Source organism: Coregonus lavaretus (assembly GCF_964263955.1).
Source record: "Coregonus lavaretus genome assembly, chromosome: 39".
NCBI lineage: Eukaryota > Metazoa > Chordata > Actinopteri > Salmoniformes > Salmonidae > Coregonus > Coregonus lavaretus.
The window spans coordinates 2,034,113-2,040,480 of record NC_140026.1 but is presented as its reverse complement, the minus strand read 5'-3'; positions in this window follow the sequence as shown (position 1 = coordinate 2,040,480).

The window sequence follows — 6,368 nt, the reverse complement described above, 5'->3', positions numbered from 1 at the left end:
CTCCCTGTTCCTGCAGCGCCACGTCATCTCCAGCGGGGGGGGGGGGGGTCGCCAGAGCAGAGGAGCTCCAGAGAAAGAGATGGGAGAGGACCAGGACACGGGGACCAACCTCCAACACGTCCCCCTGCAGAGAGCATCCCAGCCTGGAGCAGAGCCGGTGTCGAAGCTCCAGGAAATGGGGGAAGCCCAGAGAGGGAGACCTCGGTGGTGGTGGTGGTGGTAGGGTGTCTGGGAGGAAGGGTCGAAGGTGGTGTACGCTGTGTTTGTTAGAGATGATTGCCTCCCCTCCTCTTCTTCCTCCACTTCCTGTGTTATGATGAACAGCTTATATTCCAAACACGCGGGAAAGAGAGGAAGTGTCACATTTTATACATTTTTATGTGTATTTTATTTGTAACAAACATATTTGTAAGTACTGTACATACACTGAGTGTACAAAACATTAGGAACACCGGCTCTTTCCATGACATAGACTGACCAGGTGAATCCATCTGAAAGCTATGATTCCTTATTGATGTCATTTGTTAAGTCCACTTCAATCAGTGTAGATGAAGGTGAGGAGACAGGTTAAATAAGGATTTTTAAGCCTTGAGACAATTGAGACATGGATTGTGTATGTGTGCCATTCAGATGGTAAATGGGAAGACAAAATATTTACGTGCCCTTGAACGGGGTATGGTAGTAGGTGCCAGGCACACCGGTTTGTGTCAAGAACTGAAACGCTGCTGGGTTTTTCACACTCAACAGTTTCCCGTGTGTATCAAGAATGGTCCACCACCCAAAAGGACATCCAGCCAACTTGACACAACTGTGGGAAGCATTGGAGTCAACATGGGCCAGCGTCCCTGTGGAACGCTTTCGACACCTAGTAGAGTCCATTCCCCCCGACGAATTTAGGCTGTTCTGAGGGCAAAGGGGGGGTGGGGGGAGGGTCCTTAATGTTTTGTACACTCAGTGTATGAATCAGCGGATATCCTTCTTGGACCACTAAACAGAGAGACACCAGATGAACAATACATATCTATTTTAATTCATTGAGAACTTTGATTTCCTATATCATGTATGTAACTGTAGTAGTATGTAACATCACATCATGTATGTAACCGTATTAGTATATAACATCATCTATGTAACTGAAGTAGTATGTAACATCACATAATGTATGTAACTGTAGTAGTATGTAACATCATGTATGTAACCGTAGTAGTATTTAACATCACATCATGTATGTAACTGTAGTAGTATGTAACATCATGTATGTAACCGTAGTAGTATGTAACATCATGTATGTAACCATAGTAGTATGTAACATCATGTATGTAACTGTAGTAGTATGTAACATCACATCATGTATGTAACTGTAGTAGTATGTAACATCACATCATGTATGTAACTGTAGTAGTATGTAACATCACATCATGTATGTAACCGTAGGAGTATGTAACATCATGTATGTAACTGTAGTAGTATGTAACATCACATCATGTATGTAACTGTAGTAGTATGTAACATCACATCATGTATGTAACTGTAGTAGTATGTAACGTCATGTATGTAACCGTAGTAGTATGTAACATCATGTATGTAACTGTAGTAGTATGTAACATCACATCATGTATGTAACTGTAGTAGTATGTAACATCATGTATGTAACCGTAGTAGTATTTAACATCATGTATGTAACTGTAGTAGTATGTAACATCATGTATGTAACTGTAGTAGTATGTAACATCACATAATGTATGTAACTGTAGTAGTATGTAACATCATGTATGTAACCGTAGTAGTATTTAACATCACATCATGTATGTAACTGTAGTAGTATGTAACATCATGTATGTAACTGTAGTAGTATGTAACATCATGTATGTAACCGTAGTAGTATGTAACATCATGTATGTAACCATAGTAGTATGTAACATCATGTATGTAACTGTAGTAGTATGTAACATCACATCATGTATGTAACTGTAGTAGTATGTAACATCACATCATGTATGTAACTGTAGTAGTATGTAACATCACATCATGTATGTAACCGTAGGAGTATGTAACATCATGTATGTAACTGTAGTAGTATGTAACATCACATCATGTATGTAACTGTAGTAGTATGTAACATCACATCATGTATGTAACTGTAGTAGTATGTAACATCACATCATGTATGTAACTGTAGTAGTATGTAACGTCATGTATGTAACCGTAGTAGTATGTAACATCAAGTATGTAACTGTAGTAGTATGTAACATCACATCATGTATGTAACTGTAGTAGTATGTAACGTCATGTATGTAACCGTAGTAGTATGTAACATCACATCATGTATGTAACTGTAGTAGTATGTAACATCATGTATGTAACCATAGTAGTATGTAACATTATGTATGTAACTGTAGTAGTATGTAACATCATGTATGTATCCGTAGTAGTATGTAACATCATGTATGTAACTGTAGTAGTATGTAACGTCATGTATGTAACCGTAGTAGTATGTAACATCATGTATGTAACCATAGTAGTATGTAACATCATGTATGTAACCGTAGTAGTATGTAACATCATGTATGTAACCATAGTAGTATGTAACATCATGTATGTAACTGTAGTAGTATGTAACATGTATGTAACTGTAGTAGTATGTAACATCACATCATGTATGTAACCGTAGTAGTATGTAACATCACATCATGTATGTAACTGTAGTAGTATGTAACATCACATCATGTATGTAACCGTAGTAGTATGTAACATCATGTATGTAACTGTAGTAGTATGTAACATGTATATAACCGTAGTAGTATGTAACATCACATCATGTATGTAACTGTAGTAGTATGTAACATCACATCATGTATGTAACTGTAGTAGTATGTAACATCACATCATGTATGTAACTGTAGTAGTATGTAACATCACATCATGTATGTAACCGTAGGAGTATGTAACATCATGTATGTAACTGTAGTAGTATGTAACATCACATCATGTATGTAACTGTAGTAGTATGTAACATCATGTATGTAACCATAGTAGTATGTAACATTATGTATGTAACTGTAGTAGTATGTAACATCATATATGTAACCGTAGTAGTATGTAACATCATGTATGTAACTGTAGTAGTATGTAACGTCATGTATGTAACCGTAGTAGTATGTAACATCATGTATGTAACCGTAGTAGTATGTAACATCACATCATATATGTAACTGTAGTAGTATGTAACATCATGTATGTAACCATAGTAGTATGTAACATCATGTATGTAACTGTAGTAGTATGTAACATCACATCATGTATGTAACCGTAGTAATATGTAACATCATGTCTGTAACCATAGTAGTATGTAACATCACATCATGTATGTAACCATAGTAATATGTAACATCAAGTATGTAACCGTAGTAGCATGTAACATCACATAATGTATGTAACCATAGTAATATGTAACATCATGTATGTAACCGTAGTAGTATGTAACATCACATCATGTATGTAACTGTATTAGTATGTAACATCATGTATGTAACCATAGTAATATGTAACATCATGTATGTAACTGTAGTAGTATATAACATCACATCATGTATGTAACTGTAGTAGTATGAAACATCATGTATGTAACCGTAGTAGTATGTAACATCATGTATGTAACTGTAGTAGTATGTAACATCACATCATGTATGTAACTGTAGTAGTATGTAACATCATGTATGTAACTATAGTAGTATGTAACATCATGTATGTAACCGTAGTAGTATGTAACATCACATCATGTATGTAACTGTAGTAGTATGTAACATCATGTATGTAACCATAGTAATATGTAACATCATGTATGTAACTGTAGTAGTATATAACATCACATCATGTATGTAACTGTAGTAGTATGTAACATCATGTATGTAACCGTAGTAGTATGTAACATCATGTATGTAACTGTAGTAGTATGTAACATCATGTATGTAACCATAGTAATATGTAACATCATGTATGTAACTGTAGTAGTATATAACATCACATCATGTATGTAACTGTAGTAGTATGTAACATCATATATGTAACCGTAGTAGTATGTAACATCATGTATGTAACTGTAGTAGTATGTAACATCACATCATGTATGTAACTGTAGTAGTATATAACATCACATCATGTATGTAACTGTAGTAGTATGTAACATCATGTATGTAACTATAGTAGTATGTAACATCATGTATGTAACCGTAGTAGTATGTAACATCACATCATGTATGTAACCGTAGTAGTATGTAACATCATGTATGTAACTATAGTAGTATGTAACATAATGTATGTAACCGTTATAGTATGTAACATCACATCATGTATGTAACTGTAGTAGTATGTAACATCATGTATGTAACCGTAGTAGTATGTAACATCATGTATGTAACTGTAGTAGTATATAACATCACATCATGTATGTAACATCATGTATGTAACCGTAGTAGTATGTAACATCACATCATGTATGTGTGCCATTCAGATGGTGAAATATTTCTGTGCCTTTGAATGGGGCATGGTAGTAGGTGCCAGGCGCACCGGTTTGTGTCAAGAACTGAAACACTGCTGGGTTTTTCACGCTCAACAGTTTCCCGTGTGTATCAAGAAAGGTCCACCACCCAAAGGACATCCAGCCAACTTGACACAACTGTGGGAAGCATTGGAGTCAACATGGTGCCAGCATCCCTGTGGAACGCTTTCGACACCTAGTAGAGTCCATGACCCGACGAATTAAGGCTGTTCTGAGGGCAAAGGGGGGGGTGGGGGGAGGGTCCTTAATGTTTTGTACACTCAGTGTATGAATCAGCTGATATCCTTCTTGGACCACTAAACAGAGAGACACCAGATGAACAATACAGATCTATTTTAATTCATTGAGAACTTTGATTTCCTATATCATGTATGTAACTGTAGTAGTATGTAACATCACATCATGTATGTAACCGTATTAGTATATAACATCATCTATGTAACTGTAGTAGTATGTAACATCACATAATGTATGTAACTGTAGTAGTATGTAACGTCATGTATGTAACCGTAGTAGTATGTAACATCATGTATGTAACTGTAGTAGTATGTAACGTCATCTATGTAACTGTAGTAGTATGTAACATCATGTATGTAACCGTAGTAATATGTAACATCATGTATGTAACCGTAGTAGTATGTAACATCACATCATGTATGTAACCGTATTAGTATGTAACGTCATGTATGTAACTGTAGTAGTATGTAACATCACATAATGTATGTAACTGTAGTAGTATATAATATCATGTATGTAACCATAGTAGTATGTAACATTATGTATGTAACCATAGTAGTATGTAACATCATGTATGTAACCGTAGTAGTATGTAACATCATGTATGTAACTGTAGTAGTATGTAACATCATGTATGTAACCGTAGTAGTATGTAACATCACATCATGTATGTTAATTTAGTAGTATGTAACGTCATCTATGTAACTGTAGTAGTATGTAACATCATGTATGTAACCGTAGTAATATGTAACATCATGTATGTAACTGTAGTAGTATGTAACATCATGTATGTAACCGTAGTAATATGTAACATCATGTATGTAACCGTAGTAATATGTAACATCACATCATGTATGTAACTGTAGTAGTATGTAACATCATCTATGTAACTGTAGTAGTATGTAACATCATGTATGTAACCGTAGTAATATGTAACATCATGTATGTAACCGTAGTAATATGTAACATCACATCATGTATGTAACCGTAGTAATATGTAACATCACATCATGTATGTAACTGTAGTAGTATGTAACATCATGTATGTAACCGTAGTTACTCTCCCGAGTGGCGCAGTGGTCTAAGGCACTGCATCGCAGTGCTAGCTGTGCCACTAGAGATCCTGGTTCGAATCCAGGCTCTGTCGTAGCCGGCCGCGACCGGGAGACCCATGGGGCGGCGCACAATTGGCCTAGCGTCGTCCAGGGTAGGGGAGGGAATGGCCGGCAGGGATGTAGCTCAGTTGGTAGAGCATGGCGTTTGCAACGTCAGGGTTGTGGGTTCGATTCACACAGGGGGTATGAAAAAAAATGTATGCACTAACTAACTGTAAGTCGCTCTGGATAAGAGCGTCTGCTAAATGACTAAAATGTAAATGTAAAATGTAGTAGTATGTAACATCACATCATGTATGTAACTGTAGTAGTATGTAACATCATGTATGTAACTGTAGTAGTATGTAACATCATGTATGTAACCGTAGTAGTATGTAACATCATGTATGTAACTGTAGTAGTATGTAACATCATGTATGTAACCGTAGTAGTATGTAACATCATGTATGTAACCGTAG